Below are 18535 nucleotides of genomic sequence, written 5' to 3'. Positions count from 1 at the left end.
CCCCGTACCTAGATGGCATCTCTCAGCAGAGCCAGGAAAACACTGTACTCAATGACTAAAACAATGTAAACGGAGAGAATAGTAGCAACCCAGTAACTGAAACAGAATGCTAAGAAATTCTGATGACTGAGCTTAGAGTCCAAAAGACGCGGGTGAGTGGACTTTCCCGCCTCCTTTGCAGAGGTAGAGCACTACTGAATAGGAAGCCAGACTTGGTGGAAGTGTGGCTTAGTTTTGCTGAATCATTTTTTTCTTAATTTTTAAATTCTTTTTTTTCCCTAAAGAACAGTTCTCTGGGCAAGCTAGAAGGGAGGGACATATTGGGAAACTTTAAAATATATATAAGGAAAATATAATATGATATATAAGATTTTACAATATATTATCACACAAATATAATATAAAATATTTTTAAAGTGTAAATACAATTTTTTAAAGAATGCAATGCCTCTATGCTTCTACCTTTGAAAAGCCTTTCCTTCTTTTGAGGTCCACCTCCTCCAGGAAGCTTTCCCTGCTCTTCCCAGCTAGAAAGGATTCTTCCTTCCCCAACTTTGTGTAACCGTGGGTAGTTTCCTTAACCTCCAGGGTCTCAGTTTCCTCATCTGTAGGATAAAGGTGCAACAGATTGGACTAGCTGGCTTCTAACTTACAATCTACAGTTCTAGGATTTTCTCCTCTCTTTCTATTGACCTCCTCACTAACCACATACTGCCCAGTACCACAGTTATTATGCATACACTTCCTTTCCCTACTAGGCTGAACACCCACCAGGGTAGGGACTGGACTGTTCTTCACAGCTCTAGCTTCACCATCAGCCCAGTGTCTAAGAGGGCCTTGCACAAAGAAAGCACTTAATAAATATCTATTTATTTGATTTAATACTGCCTCAATTTCTTGTTACAGAGAGGCATCGAAGAGTAGGGCAATGAGAGAAATGGGGTTCAAATCCCAGCTCTGACACTGATGAGTTGTGTGACCCTAAACAAGTCATTTGAGTTCTGTGAACCTCAGTTTCCTTCACCTGCAAAACGAGTTTCCTAACACTTACGGTGTAGTGTGGTGTATAGCTAGCTAGCCTCAGAGTTGAGAGGATCTGAGGTCAAGTCCTGCCTTAGAACACACACTGGCTGTGTGACCTTCCTCAAGTCACTTAAATTTCCAGTGTTCGAGGCAACTCTACAAGTTAATGATTTACTGATCTGCATTGATGGAAGCAGTTATTTTCACATGGGTATGTGGATGTGTCCCTATCTACATGCTAAGCTCCTTGAGGGCAAGAAAGGATACAGCCACATAAGAGCAGCTGATCCATTTCTGACTCACCTGCAGGGTTCTGACTTTAATGTTACTGTTCAATAGTTTCAGTCATGTCTGATTCTTCATAACCCCCATTTGGGATTTTTTTGGCAGAGATACTGGAGTGGTTTGTCATTTCCTTCTCTAGCTAATTTTACAGATGAGTAAACTGAGGCAAACAGGGTTAAGTGACTTGCCCAGGGTCACACAGATAGTAAGTGTCTGAGGCTGGATTTGAACTCATGACGATGAGTATTCCTGATTCCAAGCCCAGTGCTCTAAGCACTTGGCACCACCTAGCACCTCTGACTTTAATAGGTGCTCAATAAATATCAGATCGATGACTTGGCAAGGCGATAGGAGAGGTCCAGAGAGTAGAAGGAAATTACCCAATATCACACAGGAAGTTCCAAGGATTATAGATTTTAGTCTGGAAGGGATTTTAGAGGCCATCGAGTCTAATCTGTTCCAACAAGGAAACTGAGGCTTGGAGGCTGAGTGACTTGCCTAGAGTCACGTGGCTAGTAAGGGTCTAAAACTAGATTCGAACCCAGGTCTTCCTCCAACTCCAAGCCCAGCCCTCTCTCCAACATCAGAGGAGATCTGCTGAAAAACTTACTATACCTGCCAGTGATATAAGGGACTGGGACCTTAGACCCTTTGGTGAAATGCCAGCTACTAGAGCCCTAGCATAGAGCAGGCAGAGTGGCTTCCTCTCTGGGCTCTCTCTTCCTGACTTTGAAGATTGATTTCTTTACCTTGATTCAGCAGCCTTCTCACTCTGGAAGACCCCTCCTCCCCTGGGGCCCCATCTTCTGATTGGTCAGTTCCTTTGGGAACCCTCATTTTACAGAAAGTGCCCAGACCACGTGTGGCTACTTCTTTGTTGCTCTCTCTGGACTTCACTCTTGACTCTCCAGACTTCTTTCTCTCCCATCACTGCGATACCTTCTCTTTCCTCCCTTTGCTTTTCATCTTTCTTTTGTGCATTGTCTTCCCCAATTAGAATGTAAGCTTCTTGAGAGCTGGGACTATTTGGTTTGGGTTTTTTTTTTCTTTGCTTACATTTGTATTCCCAGCCCTTAACACAGTGCCTGGCACACAGTAAGCACTTAATAAATGTTTATTGACTTAATTTGCTTGTCAGTGGAGGCCTTAGGATCTTGAGAAGACCTTGAGTTGAGTGGGAAGAAGGTGCCTCAGGAATTATGCAAGGACATCCTACCAGAGCCGAAGTGATGGCAGCAACAGCCAGGACACGTTGGTCACATGGCATTGGTGTTAGGGAAGCCAGAAAGGCGCCTGCCTGCCAGGGCATCTGTTTACTGCAAATCCCCGGGAAGTGTGGAGATACCTCCCACCCCATGTGTTGCGGAAGCTCCTGGGCTGTCACCTTGCTGATGCCACTAATCTCCCCTCCTCCTAGGGATGGAAACCATCTCCTCAAAGGAGTGGGGGGGGATGGAGAGCAGAGTGCTGTAGGCAGGATAAGACCATTTGACTACTGCAGCTGAATTGAGAGGACAGGACAGAGAAGGGCTTTGGAGGTGGGAGCATGGAGGACAATATGGCGGAGGGGAGGGAGATGGCGGATGATCAGAATGGGCTTGGAAGGATGGGGCAGGGCTGGGAAGAGAAAGAGTGGGAGGTGGAGACTTCAGGGGGTCCTAGGGTCTTGGCAAAGAAAGGAAGTAATGAGGGAAGAGAAATGGGGGAGGAGAGACTGGGAGCTAGAGGAACAGGGAGTAGAGGAGGAAGAGGGGGTGCAGAGGAGTGGGGATGCGTTGGGGGAAGGGTGAGGAACTAGATGGGGCACTGAGGACTGTGGGTGTAGGGGAAGAGAGATCTGGGACCAGCAGAACATGAGGATTAGAGCCCAAATGGTCATTTGGAAGAGTGGCCTCCCAAAAAGTGCCCCGCTCATTGAATTACTAATCTTTTACCTTTAAAAGCCCTGACCTGCATTCTCCAGAGGGCTCACACAGCTACCCAGCTGAGACAGACCTCAAAGGCCATCTAATCCAATCCATTCCTAGACAGGAAGCTCTTCTACAACATCCCTCACAAGCAGCCATCAGGCTATCTCTAGAAGTCTTCAAGTGATAGGAAACGCTCAACCTCTAACAGCAGGGAGGGACAATCAGGAAGAAGTTGAGGCTTACTGGGTTCAGATCATGGTTCAGACACAATTGATTGCTAGCTGTGTACCCATGGGCAAGTAGCCTCATCTCTCCAAGCCTCAGTTTCCTCAGCTACAAAATGGGAATCACAACACTTGAACCCACAGATACATTGTGAGGAAAGTACTTTATATATTTTAGAACAAGACAGAAATGTGAATTATGATTATGATCTTTAACCCATCCCACTTTGGGAGAGTTCTCATTGGTAGAATGTTTTTCCTTAAGCGATCTAACTTTTGATAACTCCCAACCATCTCTCCTAGGTCTGCCCGATGGGGGCTTGACATCCTCCAAGAGCAAGTCTGTGCTCCACAGAAAATGCAGCCACCAGTCCCCACATGGTCCTTCTGTAATCTTTGGGCTAAAAAAGAGTTTTTTACCTGACAACATCAGGACAGAAATAAGACAGGCAAAGCAAGTAAATAAGTAAGATTAGACTGCCGCTGAAAATCCTGCCCCTGCTTCACCAAAGGCGGGTTTGCCCGGAGGGAATCCCCCTTTCCTTTTTCTCTTCCTGGGCTTTTCTGTATCCAGGGACGACAGGCTGGGGAGGGGAGGTCTCTGCTCCTTTGGGCAGCCCTTTGCACCTGTCCTTTGTATCTGTAGGGCGCATAGTCATAGGGATCAGGTCCTTCAATGGGGCTTAGACCTAAAACAGACCTTAAAGGTCATTTAGTCCAACCCTGTCATTTTACAAAAGATGAAGCTGAGGTCAAAAGCGGAGAAGTAATTTGTCTAAAATCACAAGCACTGTAATTAATAGACGGGATTTTAAACCCAAAGTGCTCTGACTCCAAATCCAATATTCTGTTCACTACATCATATTAGAGAAGCAAAATTACTGAAATTTCATTTTTGTCTCTCATAGGATTATGGAGCTGGAAAGAGATATGGGAATTTAGAATGACAGGGCATTCTTAGAGTATAGAATGTCAGAGCAGGAAGGTCCTTAGAATACAGAATGTCAGAGCTGAGAAGAAACTTAGAACACAGAAGGATCCAGCTGGGAGGGCCCTTAGAACACAGGATGTCAGAGCTGGGAGGGCCCTTAGAAAAGAATATTAAAGCTAGAAACATCCTTAAAGATCACTGAGTCCAGTATCATCATTTGATAGGCATTCTTGCATAAAACTGGAGCTTGGTGTGAGGCATACATCCTATTGACAAAACTTCCTAGGGCAAGGACCTCCAGCTCATTGTAGAGCTTCCTCAAGATTGAGAAACAGCAGCTTCTGGGACAAGAACTCACTATTTGACAAAAACTGCTGAGAAAACTGGAAATCAGTGTGCCAGAAACTAGGCATAGACCAACACCTTATACTGTATACCAAGATAAGGTCAAAATGCATACATGACTTAGACATAAAAGGTGATATTACATAAGCAAATCAGGAGAACATAGAATAGTCTGCCTGTCAGATCTATGGAGAAGGGAAGAATTTATAACCAAAAAAGAGATAGAGAGCATTACAAGATGTAAAATAGATAATTTTGATTACATTAAATTTAAAAGTTTTTGTACAAACAAAACCAATGCAACCAAGATGAGAAGGAAAGCAGAAAACTGGGAAACAATTTTTATAGAAAGTATTTCTGATAAAGCCCCCATTTCTCAAATATATAGAGAACTGAGTCAAATTTATAATAATGCAAGTCATTCCTCAATTGATAAATGGTCAAAGGATATGAACAGGCAGTTTTCAGATGAAGAAATTAAAACTATCCATAGTCCTATGAAAAAATGATCTAAATCACTATTAATTAGAGAAATGAAGATTAAAACAACTCTGAGGTACCACCTCACACCTATCAGATTAGCTAATATGACAGACAAGGAAAGCGATAAATGCTGGAAGGGATATGGGAAAATTGGGACACTAATGCACTGCTGGTGGAGTTGTGAACTGATCCAACCATTCTGGAGAGCAATTTGGAACTATGCCCAAAGGGCAACCAAACTGTGTATACGCCTTAATCCATCAATATCACTTTTATGTCTGCATCCCAAAGAGGAAAAAAAAGAAAAAGGGAAAAGGACCCATATGTACAAAAATATTTGTAGCAGCTCTTTTTGTGGTGGCAAAGAATTGGAAATTGAGAGGATGCCCATCAACTGGGGAATGGCTGAACAAGTTGTGGTATATGAATGTAATGGAATACTATTGGGCTATTAGAAATGATGAGCAGGTGGATTTTAGAAAAACCTGGAAAGACTTACATGAACTGATGCAAAGTGAAATGAGCAGAACCAGGAGAACATTGTACACAGTAACAGCAGCGTTATGTGATGATCAACTATGTACAACTAGTTCTTCTTAGCAATACAATGATTTAAGACAATTCCAAAGACTCAGGATTAAAAATGCTATCCACCTCCATAAAAAGAACTGATGGAGTTTGAATGCAGATTGAAGACTATTTTCATTTTCTTTATTTTTTCATGTTTTTTTCTTTTTGCAAACTGTAACATTTTTTTTTTGCAAACTATCTCTTCTTTCACAACATGACTAATACGGAAATAGGTTTTACATGACTGCACATATACAACCGATATCAAGTAGCTTACTGTCTTAGAGAGGGGGGAGATGAGGGTGGCAAGGAGAAAATTTGGAACTCAAAATTTTATTTAAAAAAACGAATGTTGGGGCAGCTAGGTGACTCAGTGGATAGAGCATCAAGCCCTGGACTCAGGAGGACCAGAGTTCAAATCTGGCCTCAGACACTTACTAGCTGTGTGACTTTGGGCAAGTCACTTAACCCCAATTGCCTTAAAAAAAAATTCAAAACAATTCAATAAAAATGAAATGCTAAGAAAAAGAGAGTGAGGAGCAGAGGCCCCTTGAGGCTAGCCTTTGGGGTAGGTACTCACCACGGGTTCTGGTTGCACACAAAGGACTTGTCCAACCTGAAACACAGCAAGTGGGGGAAGAGGGAAGGTGAAACTGGCAGCAATCCTTCCTTCCACACACAAGCCCCTCAGGATCCCAGAGATGCCTTCTTCCCACAGCAGAGGGGAAAGGACAGGCTCAATGGCCAAAGGGACTGGAGGAGGACAGAGCCATGTGGCCTCACTTTACAGAAAAGACCCAGAGAGGTAAAATACCTTGACCAAAAGCACATAGTAAAAGCTGAATCTGAACCCACATCCTCTGTTTCCAATTCCACTAAGCCATTATAAGACTTGTCCACAGGCCCTAGGACAGGACAGACACCACTGGGATAGAGGTCTCAGGCTCACCTCTTCCCAGAGTCCCCAGGGGAGATGGACAAGGACATGGGGCTTTGTCCTTTCTAATTCCCCAGCAATGTTTTTTGAGCCTGATCAACACTCAGAATAGGGGGCACTTCCATGCTCAAATCTGGCCGCTGTCCAGCTTCGAGGAAGGGGGAGCTGGCCCCAGCTAGCTGAGGTCTTGGTTCATGCTCTCTGGCCTAGTCTGAGGCAGGGTGGGGAAGGGGGCAGTTTGTAAAACTCCTCTGTTGTGAAAACAAACAGCCCCTCCTTCTCTGCCACCACCACCCCCAGCCCAGAGGGCAGAAGGAGCGCAGGGGGTGGGTGGCATTCCACCTCATGAGACTGGGAGGGAAGGAGGAATGCCAGAGCCACATAATCATATGACCAGAACACTCAGAGCTGGAAAGGACCTCCAAGAGCAATCAGTCCAAGCCCCACCCTCCCTGTTTGACAAAGAGAGAAACTGAGGTCTAGAGAGGGAAGGAGCCTGCCCCAGGTCACACAGAACCAGGACTCCAGACCAAATCTCCTAACTCCTAGAAAACTGTTTTTCCCACTATACTCCCGCTTCCCCTCACCCTGCTCTATGTGCCACACTTTAAGAAAACCTGACGCGTGAAAATAGGGATTTACAAAACAAGACAGACCAAGAGGTGGTTATTCACATTACAAAAAAAAATAACTCCAGAAGCATTTTCCTCCCTCCCCAATGATTCTCCAGAGGTTTTTGGTGAGCCTAAATGTAAGAATATACCCCCTCCTTTTCCTCACCCCCTCCCTGTTCAAATGGGGAATGAAGGCAAAAAGAGAATCACCGAGTCTTAGAAAATCAGAGCTGGAAGAGAGAGATCTGGGGACCAAAGAATGTCAGGGCTGGAGGAGAGAGATCTGGGGACCAAAGAATGTCAGGGCTGGAGGAGAGAGATCTGGGGACCAAAGAATGTCAGGGCTGGAGGAGAGAGATCTGGGGAACATAGAATATCAGGGCTGGAGGAGAGAGATCTGGGGAACATGGAATGTCAGAGCTGGAAAAGAACTTAGGAATATAGCATGTCAGAGCTTGAAGAGACCACAGAGAATCCCTTTGTTTTACAGATGAAGAAACTGAGGCTTAGGAAAGTGAAGGACTTTGCTCAAGGTCACAGGGCTAATTAGTGATAAAGCTGAGGGGGGACAAACCCAGATCTGCCAATTCCCAGGTCAACAATCTTTTCCATGGCATAGGATCATAGACTATTGGGAGTTAAAGGACACCCCCGAGGTTACCTCCCCTACAACCTACTACCTGAGATGGTTATAACCTCTCTGAGAGGGAGTCATCCAGTTTCTATGTGTTCAATAATTGTTCTCCCAAGGCCCCCTAATGAAGATTCCCTGAGCTTAACATTCAAGAGTCTTAGAATGAGTGGGTGGCTTGGGGAGTGGTGGGGAATGTTGAGGTGGAGGCCCAGCAAAGATCACTACACAGAAGGGACAGAAACTTAGGAGCATCCTCGTCAGTCCTGCCTCCCTCATGCCCACCCAACTGTTGGCATCGGGCCCACCTGTGGCATTTCTGTGGGGGGGACCCATTCCTCGATCCAGTCACCCAGCCCCAGAGACAGCATGATGATAGTGGAGTGCCTGAGTCCCGCCTCTGCCTGGTATGGACATCCCACCCCAATTACGCACATTAAGGAGAGGACCAGATGGGAACATAGTCAGCAGCCTAGAATGCAGGCCCAAAGAACAGACCTCAGAACACAGCTGAAAAGCCAATTTCAGGTCCTCCCTATTGAGAGAATCACCATTCTTACCATGCTAACCCTGGAATCATCTTTGACTCGTCTCTCCCTCTCACCTCCCATATCCAATCAATTGTGAAGTCTGGTTAATTCTCATTTAAGTTCCCTTAGATCACTCCACTTAGATGTTCACCATTTAATCCAGGCACTCTTTCTCCCTTCTTGCCTGGTCTATCATAATAAATCCCTAATTTCTCTCCCTGCTTCCAGCTTCTCCAAATTGGGGGAGGGGGGACAGGGGGAGAAAAAGAAATCAGGGTTAAGTGACTTAAGTCACAGAGCTAGTAAGTGTCTGAGGCCATATCTGAATTCAAGTCCTCCTGACTCCCAGACTGGTGTTCTATTCACTGTGGCACCTAGCTGCTCCAAGCCTCTCCACTTTCTAATACATTCTCCACACATCTTCCCAATGCAAGAGTCTAAACCAGGGGTGGGAGACCTGTGGCCTCAAGGATGTGGTCCTCTAGGTCCTCAAGTGCGGCCCTTTGACTGAATCCAAACTTCACAGAACAAATCCCCTTAAGAAAAGGGTTTGTTCTGTAAAACTTGGACTCGGTCAAAAAAGCTGCGCCTGAGGACCTAGAGGACCACATGTGGCCTCGAGGCCACAGGTTCCCCACCCCTGGTCTAAAACGTGTCACTCCAGTACTCAAAAATCATCAGTGGCTCCCAGCATAAAACACAAATTGGCATTTTAAGGCCTTCTCCCACCTGGCTCAGGCTAGGAGCCCCAGCTTTATTGCCCTGTACCTCCTCAAGCTCTGCCTTCTGGCCAAGGCGGACTATAAGTTTTTCCTTTAACTCAACATTCCATTTCACACCTCTGTCCAAGGCATTCCCCCCACCCCCTACCCCTCACCCTGCCTGCAAGGCACTGCGGCTTCCTCCTCTCTGCCTCTCAGAACACTTCCATTTTCCGTGGCTAGGTTCAGGTGCCAACATCATGGAAAGACTTCCCTGATCCCCGCAGTTTTTGCTGCTTTCTCCTTCCTCAAATGACTTCCTTAAATCACAAATACAAGAAAAATACTAACTGCCATTTATATAATCCTACACTTTGCCAAGTACTTTCTGCACATTCTCTCCCCTGTGTGCCTCACATCAAACCCGGGGAGGGAGGTGCTGTACGGCATTAGTATTCTCATCTTCCTGATGAAGAAAATGGGGCTGGGAAGGGTTGAATGATTTGTCGAAGGTCACAAAGCTTAGTGTGACAGGGAGGAACCACAAAACCACAGGATCTGCTATAAAACTGGGTCCCAGAGGCAAAACCAGGAAGCGCAGGAGCTGGGATCCTCCAGACTTCTCTTTTTTTCCCTTCGATATTTGTTGTTTTCATTTCTGAGGGGGAGGACAGGAGGATGGCTCCTTGCCCTTCTGCAAAGGTTTTCACAAGCCCTGGGAACCTGGGGCAGTGGGAACTCGGTCACTTTTAAGGAAGTGCTATTTGCTCGTCTAATATTTGATGTTTAACTGTTGGCAAAATATTGCCTTTGCTCTGGTGCGGTACAACAAGGGAGGCTGGGCTAGATAATTTGTAAGGTTCTTTCCACTCACTAGAATGTAAGCTCCCAGAGAGGCAGGTAAATCTTGTTTTTGTCAAGTCCTCAACAGCTTAGCATAGTGAAAGGTTACCTTGCCTAAGGTAACCCAGCTAGTAAACATCAGAGCCCGAATTGGAACCCGAGTCCCAAGCTCTTCTAGGATCAGCTAGGAGAGGGTTTCTGAAAAGCATCAGAGGATTTAGAGCTGGAAGAGACCCAAAGGAACTGATACCCAACTCCAAGGTCACACTAGTGCTAACACGAGTATCACATTAGTGATGCCAAATCTGGGGCTCCTTCCCTTACACCATGCTGTACCCTGAAGGGTTCCTTGAGTCTGGCTAGGACTCTGCCATAATGCCCGGCAGGACGCTCATGTCAGGTACAGTCCAGCCCTCCCCTCTACAGCCACTTAAGAGGCCAGCTCACTTTCCCTGGTTCTGAGTTTGGCAGGTCATCCAAGCCCAGGGCGGCCCAGACAGACATGCCTGGGGCAATGACAAGGCTCAGTCGGGGATGCTCACTCCCTTGTCTTCTCTGCCAAATGTGATGTCAGACTGTCTGCCCAGAACAGAGAATCCACACCCAGATCTGGCCAGCACCTTCCTACCCGATTTCTTCTCTGGGGCACGGCAATGTGTGCCCCATCTCTATCTAGCCTAGAGAGACAGCAGGCCCCTCAGGTTTAAGGGCTGGCCCCGATAGCCTTCGTGGGGAGAGTGGTAAGCCTGACAGACTTTCTTGGCTGCTGTCCTGATCCCTATTCCCTACCCCTGGGCCAGAACCTGGAGGGATGAGAAAGGAGGCTGGCTGCCATGCAGATCTCCCCTAGCAGCAAACTTGTACATTTCTCAAGCTCGCTGTGACCTTCTCATTCCTACCTGCACCCAAAGGCCCAGCGGGTAGTCCCTTAGTCCCAACCCCCAACCGCTCCCACACCTACCCGCCATAGGCTCCAAAGGTGAAGCTCCGCTTCCTGCCGCTCATGGTGCCCACTGATATAATCTGCCCACCGTGCCTGCTGCTTGTCCCTCCGGGGACTGCCTCCCCCTCCTGCTGGGCTCCCAGGCTCCAGCTTCCTCCAAGCTGCAGCTGGTTGCCTCCAAACCCGGACGGAGCTGCCTCCCAGGCTGCCCAGTCACCTTGGCAACAGCCCAGGGCCTCTGAGGCCACTGTTTACACCTCCAGCCCCAAGAGCAAGGTCCCTGCTAAGGCAAGAGTGGCAGCCCTACGGGGTCATCACCTGCGATCCCTGCCTGGGGATCAGAGTCTGGGATCTCCATCCCTCCCAAGCTGCAGCTGGCTGCCCCAGGCCCAGCTCTGGCTCCAGGGCCCAGAAGGGAAGCTGGGAGTGGGGGAGGGGGCGTAGGGGAGAGGAGGTGGGAGGAGACGTGGCTGGGACAGAGGCCTCCCAGCCCGGTAGCTCCACAAGCTAGGATTGTTCTCAGGCCGGGCAGCTCTGCTCCGCACAGTGCAGCCCAGGAATGTCCCAGCTGCTCAGGGGGGGTGGGGGTTGCTGGCCAGAGAATGGGCAGCCTTGTTCAGGGTCCCAGGAACGTGCCCCCTCCCGCCCAACACTGAGGCTTTCTTTCCAGGCCAGGCGGGGGCAGGGAGAGGGCCACTGACGGGGAAGGGCAGCCTTGCTAGAATTTCCAGTGAGGGAGCCAGCCAAGCGTTTGGGGAGATGCCCACTTCCAAGTGAAAGGGCTGTGTTTCCCAGAGCTTGGGGTGAGGGAGAAAGGAAGCAGTGCCCAGCCTGGAGCCAAGGCTTCCAACTGGCCCCTCCCCAATCCCTGGGCCTCCGTTTCTGCACCTAAAACGTTGTACAAAGAGCCCCAGGGGCACATTTACCAGTTGGTAGGGTCTTCACTAGGGCAGGGTCATCAGAACTCTGTCCCAGGATGCTGAATTTATAGGGCCATTTGCAGCCCCCTTTGGGCAGGGGTTACCAGGCTTAGCACCTAATTAGCAAGAATAATTTTTTTTAAAGGCAATTGGGGTTAAGTGGCTTGCCCAGGGTCACACAGCTAGTAAGTGTCAAGCGTGTGTTTGGTCTGAGGTCACATTTGAACTCAGGTCCTCCTGACTTCAGGACCAGTGCTCTATCCACTGCGCCACCTAGCTGCCCCCAAGAATAATTATTTAAAACAGTTTAACAATGCCAGACAACAATAGCTAACACTTACATAACTTCAAGACATTAAGATCAGAGAGAATCACGGGTATAAGTATCGATTCTGAACCTCTTCTGCATCTTGGACCCCTGAGGCATTGTGGTGAAGGGAGGGACACCCTTGTTTTTTAAAGGTATAAGATAAAATACATAAGATTCCAAAGGCAAATCGACTATATTGAAATACAATAATCAAAATATATTTTTTTAAAAGTCCAGGGACCCTGATTTACATCTAGAAGGGACCTCGGAAGTTACTAAGTCCATCCTCCACAGATAAAGAAACCGAAGCCCCCAAACTGGGCCTTGTGACTTGCCCAGGTTCACACCCCTGGTAAGAAGTGTCTGAGGCAGGATTGCACTCAAGTCTTCCTGATTCCAAGTGCACCCTGTCACTTTATCTACCATACCTCCCTCCTCTCCCCACCTTCTCCCTTTCACCTCCCTCTGTCAGCCTCCCCAGAAGCAGACTGACACACCTGTCCCAGAATGTCCTCCACCCCCACCTCCCACCTTTGCCCTCATTGTACTTTGTAATATTTGCCCAAGGGAAAAAAAATCCTAGTTATAGGATTTTTTACAGCTTTCTTACAGCTGTGCTGCCTAGCCCTAGACCATCTAGAAAGCTAGGTGATGCAGTGAATAGAGCTCTGGGCCTGGAGTCAGGAAGGTCTGGGTTCAAATCTAGCCTCTGACATGTCCTGACTATATGACCCTGGGCAAGTCACTTAACCTCTGTTGCCTCCGTTTCCTCAACTGTAAATAAGAATAACCTTGCAGGGTTGCTATGAGGATCAAACGAGATAATATTTGTGCAGTGTTTAGCACAGTGCCTGGCACACAGTAGGAGCTTAAGATATGATTGCTCCCTTCCTTTCATTCTTCTCTTTCCCTGAGTTGTCTTATCTATATAATAAGGGGGGTTAGACTATATATGACCAGCTCTAGATTTATGACCTTATGATGAAAGAGATGACTGGTCCCCACCCAACCCCAATCCTCTCTGCAACATCCCTAGGACTCCCTCAGGAAATGCTCCCTCTCTCATTAGAGACTGGATGGCCACACTGGGAATGACAATCACCATAACAACCACAGCTTCGAAAGTCCCAAAGCCCTGTCCATACATTACCCTGTCTACTCAAGTGGGTCTGGGATGGAGCTGATTCAGGAGCTCCCTCTCATGATGCCCTCCACGCCAGCCCAACCTGGGTCATCCTACCTGTCCTTATCCCTATTTTAACTTCCAGGACCAGGCTCGGAAAGGTTAAGTGATTTGCCAAAAGCCACACAGCCAGCTAAGAAGTGTCTGAGGTCACATTCCAGCTCAGATCCTCCTGAGTCCAAGGTCAGTAGTTATCCACTATATTATACAGTCCAATAGCAGATGCTGACGAGAAGGATTCTAGCATCAGGCAGGCACTGGATCACAAGGTGTTGAAGGTGGGTTCTCCACAGTCACTCTGTCCAGATTTCCCTCTCTAGGTTTTTCTAGTCAGTCCACATTTAGTTTTCGGCACAAAAACCTCCCTCCACCTGAGGCTTCTCACAGGAAGGCAGTGTTAGCCACAGTGAGCAGAAGCATCTCCAAGTTCCTGGGGGAACAGGACGTAGAACTCAAAGGGGCCTTTTCCAGAATCTTTTTCAGAAATTTTTATTTTATAGGCCCAGAGATGTTGAAAGTCTTGCTTTCACAGCAGATACATAGCCAAGACAGGATTCGAATCTAAGCCTGCTGACTTACACCTAGTCCTCTTTCCACCGCACTAGATTTCCCTGACAGACCCCTCCTCTTGATCTCCCTGCCCCATCCTCTTCTACTGCTACTCCTCTAAGTCCAAACCTCTGAAGGCCAAGAGGGGCCCAGAGTGGTGTCCTGGCAGCCTGACTGACCAGTTAGATCTGGTGAGGACTTGGCTGGTGAGAGTTTTCCACCTTTGCCTAGATTTTCCCGTGGCAAAATGGGAATGAATGGTCTCTGGATTTGTCCTCTATCCTGGGGATACTGAGATTGGGGCTCTCCTTGGGGTGGGGTCAGATGCAATAATAGGATCATCATATCCATTTTCTAGATAGTGAAACTGAGCTCCAGAGAGAGACCTTGACCTTGGGCCTGACACAGAGTGACACAGGACTGGAATCTGACCAGCTCTCCTGATTCCCTGTTCAGGGCTCTTTCCTATGTACCATGTAGCCTTTAGATCAAGTTTCACAGTAACCCTTTCTCTCCCCCCCACCTCACCCCATTCCCTGCCACTCCCTCCCACCCCAAGGACTGTGGGAAGATGTCTCACAGGTCCTGTGACACTGCAGCCTTAAGAAGACACCCTGAGGGGGCAGGGGAGTTCCCACAGCAGGACAATAGACCAGTCACGGCTGGGTCATCCCTTCCCCTGGCACAGCTGCCAGCTCCAGGAGCTGGAGCCCAGGGAGGGGGTAGGGTCAGGGAGGTAAGGGCACTCAAAAAACCATGAGCAAGGAAGAGGTTACTCAGGAGGATTACCCAGCTGGCTGAAAAGCCAAGCCAGCTGAGTGCTCAGGGGAGAGTAAGAGCCACTTTCTGCCCTCTGTCACTCAGACAGCTTAATGCAGCAGGGATCATGCTCTGCCAGGGGCATCCCTGAGCTGCCTTCTGAATGCCTGTACACTTGGTGAGCTTTGGGGTCAAACATCAGATGATGCTGGATACCACTGAAATAGGCATAAAATGTTAGAACTGTGAAGGAACACAAGAAGAGAGAATGCCAGCGTGGGGAGGGGCCTTAGAACACAGAATGGCAGAGCTGGGAGGGGCCTTAGAACACAGAATGGCAGAGCTGGGAGGGGCCTTACAACAGAGAATGTCAGCTGGGACGGCCCTTAGAACACTGAATGTCAGAGTTGGGAGAGACCTTAGAACACAGAATGTCAGAGCTGGAAGGACCCTTAAAACACAGACTGTAAGAGATGGGGGCCTCAGAACACAGAATACTAGGGGATCAAGGGATCTTAGAACACAGAATGTCAGAGCTCAGAGAGGCCTCAGAACACAGAACGTCAGCTGGGACAGACCTTAGAACACAGAACGTCAGAGCTGGGAGGGCCCTTAGAACACTGAATGTCAGAATTGAAGAAGACCTTGGAGCACAGAATGCCAGAGCTAGGAAAAACCTTCAAATGTGGAATGTTAAGAGTTGGAAGGGACATTAGAGGGCCTCCTCTTGACCAGATGTCCCACTTAATAGACGATGAGACTCACCAGGAGGGGATGGGGAATAACTTGCCTAAAGACAGACATAGCAAGTGAAGGGCAGAGTCAGGGTCAGAACTCCCAGCCAGGTGCGCTTTCTACTGTACAATACTTCCTTAGGTGCTCACAATGCTGCACGATCAGAGCTGGGGTTCTCAGCAAGTCGGGGAAGTCCAAACCTGCCAGGTAACAGCAGAACTGGGCAGGCTGGACATTCTTGGAGCTTTAATCTAGTGACTTTTAGACCACCCCAAGCCCCTCTCCAATGAGTATTTAGCAAGAAAGAGGAGGACCTGACAGGGGCATGAGGGCCCCCAACTTGAGATTTCCACTTTACAGATTCACTCTTGAGATGAACTCGGAGTGCTCCCACCCACCTCTCCCAGGAGTACTGTCCCACTCCCCACCTCCCCAGCCCACTTGCAGAAAATGTCAAGGCTGAGCCAAGCTGCCTGCCTGCATTGTATGTTCCTGAGACAGCGCTGACAGACACTTGTGAAGGAATAATAGCTCTCAGCTCAGGCAAAGGAGGTGGGGCTGATCCACCCACATTCCCCAATTCAAGGCAACACCCATCCCCAGGAACCAGCCAGAGGGCTTCCTTTGGGCAGCACATTTTGAAGGACAATGCCAACCCCAGGATTCTGGGCCCACTGCCCCAGAGCTAAATAAGGTAGAAAAAGCACTGGCCTCAGAATCAGCAGGTCTGGGTCCTAATTCCTGGACATCCACGAACCTACTGTGTGACCTTGGGAAAGTAAATTCCTCTTTTTGAGACTCATTTTTCTTCTGTCAAGTGACGATGATAATCTCTATCTTACCTATACCACAAGGGTGTTGTGAGACTAAAATTAGATAAGAGTGTATGCAAAAATGTTCTGAAAAAAGTTTAAAGCTCTCCACTAATACATGGTATTATTTCTAATCATCAATTAATTTATTATTACTCACAAAAATCCATAGTTTATCCTACTATCTGGCTTCAACCTTCATTTGCACTCTTACCTTACTCTTACTCTTAATATTCCTTCTCCAACCAAAATGGACTCTGAGCTGTTTGGAGATTTGTCATGCCCTCTGTGGGCTGTCCCCTCTCTTGGCATTACATTCCCTTCTCTTGAAATCCTTCTCTTTCTCTAAGGCCTAGCTCAGGCTTCATTACCCCCCAGAAGCCTTATTGCCTCTTCTGGCTGAAAGTGACCTCTCTTGGCTCCAAATGTCTTAAGGCACCTTGTCTGCCTCGATCCTTGGCCTCCCATCACATTCTATGTTGCTTAGTACTCATAATTCCTGGGCCCCCAGGAGGATGTTAAGTTCCTTATAAACAGGGGTTTTCACCTTTGCATCCCTAACATTTAGCATTGGGTTTTACACATAGCTAGGACTGAAGATACGTGTGTTGGCTTTCCAATTATTATTAGTGATGATGATAACAGATGTTTCTGCCTAGCCCCTGCCTACTTACTCTGCTCACTGCTCCTGCAGGGACCATAACGTGATGGAAAAACCCTGGATTTGAAGTCAGAGGACCTAGGCTCAAACCCCTGCTTGACTACTTACTACTTATGTTGCTCTGAGCAAGTCATTTTCTTTTATCTTGATTTCACTTTCTTCATCTGTAAGAAATAATAATAATAATACTAAATGAGGGGTAGATAATTTCAAAGGTCCCTTTCAGTTCTATAGCCTATGAAGACCATGCAACTGGAGACCAGGTCCATCTTAGAGATGCCTTCAAATAGCCATTGGGAAGAGGGGGGCAACTCTTCTCTTAGTGATGCCAATCCTCCTCCTCCCTCCCCCAGGGCTCTTTCCCTTCTGGCCCAGAACTGATCCCCACTCAGACCAGCGGCACAGCAATGATCATTCTTCCTGACCTTTCTGCTCTATTCTCCACATCCTGTCACTCCTGACATCCATCAGAGGCCTGCCATCACCCTGAAAAGACAAGGAAATCAATCAAGCTTCGTCAGGTATCCTTGGTAACATAAAGGCCCATCCTCGAGGGCCAAAACGGTTCAAAATGAACACCCTTCCATGTTGTCCCCATGTATGTTCTCTGTCCCCAAGTACTTTCCCACCCATTCCTAAAGAAACAGGACCCCTGAGATTACCTAAGCAGAAAAACAACTCTGGGTCTTTATGCACCCCTGCCACGTAAACACAGAAGTACATACACACATCAAGCCCACGCACGCTAAACACACACACACACACACACACACACACACACACACACACACACACACCCCCAGTCAACAAGCAGGAAGTAAAAAAGGAAAGAGAGAACAAAATGGGCTCCTCTGGGGCTGATGAGGGTGTTTTGTGGGTTACAATTGCTGCAGCCACAGGAAGGGCAAAGGGCAGAATCAGAGATGTTTCCCACATAGCACTGGGGCTGGAAACATGCCATCAAGCAAGCAAACTACAACTATCAACAAGGATACAGAGCTGGACTACAGAACTTCAGAGAAGCCGGGACCCCCTCTGTGCTATGCCCATCCCTGACCATCCTCTGGGGACAGTTGAGCTAAGCCAGAGTGCCTAGGAGCAGAATTGGTCTGACTCTCCAGGGATCAAAGTCTCAAGCAGTACGACATTTCCCTCCTCACGTTCTATGTTTTAAGATCACTTCTACCTCTGAAATTCTATGTTCCAAAGTTCATTAAAGCTATGATTGTCTATATTCTAAGGGTTCTCTAACATTCAGTGACTTTATAAACCATTAAATATACCCCATACTTGGTGGACTTGTTCCCCACTCCCTACCCCCAACTTCTGAATAGCTATTTCAGGGGCATTACTCTCTACATATCAAAATCTGAGCCCAGTTTTTTGGGATTTCCTTCCCCTTTCACCTTCCCACCTGTGCCAAATGCTGGACAACGGTGTGGGGCAGCCCTCTGCTGGCCAGGATAGGAACTACACAGTAAATGGACAGCCAAGGTTTCAGGACCTTGGACAGCACACTCTAGGGGAGGAAATTCTACTCAAGCAGAAGAATAATCTAATCCTAACATCTCCATCCCAACACACACACAGCACTATGGCAATGCACATGAAGCTCTGGTTTGCAAGTGTCTGTTTC

General features: G+C 47.6%; 1 protein-coding gene across 3 annotated transcripts in view; it reads right to left on the bottom strand.

The window, feature by feature from the left end:
• The window catches only part of RAP1GAP (RAP1 GTPase activating protein), a 115735-nt gene that overhangs the window by 88326 nt on the left and 8874 nt on the right, over positions 1–18535 (bottom strand). For 2 of the 3 annotated variants that reach the window (XM_020973211.2, XM_078145616.1), the window contains exon 2: positions 6352–6387. The exons of the other annotated variant lie outside the window; for it this stretch is intronic. The gene's annotated coding sequence lies outside the window, so the exon portion shown is untranslated. The remainder of the gene's footprint in view (positions 1–6351; positions 6388–18535) is intronic. 3 annotated transcript variants of the gene reach the window in all.

The sequence above is a fragment of the Phascolarctos cinereus genome, unplaced genomic scaffold (genome assembly GCF_003287225.1).
Source record: "Phascolarctos cinereus isolate Bilbo 61053 unplaced genomic scaffold, phaCin_HiC Scaffold_726;HRSCAF=1367, whole genome shotgun sequence".
Classification (NCBI taxonomy): Eukaryota; Metazoa; Chordata; class Mammalia; order Diprotodontia; family Phascolarctidae; genus Phascolarctos; species Phascolarctos cinereus.
Note: the sequence above shows the minus strand (reverse complement) of the source record. Positions and strands in the feature narration are given on the sequence as shown.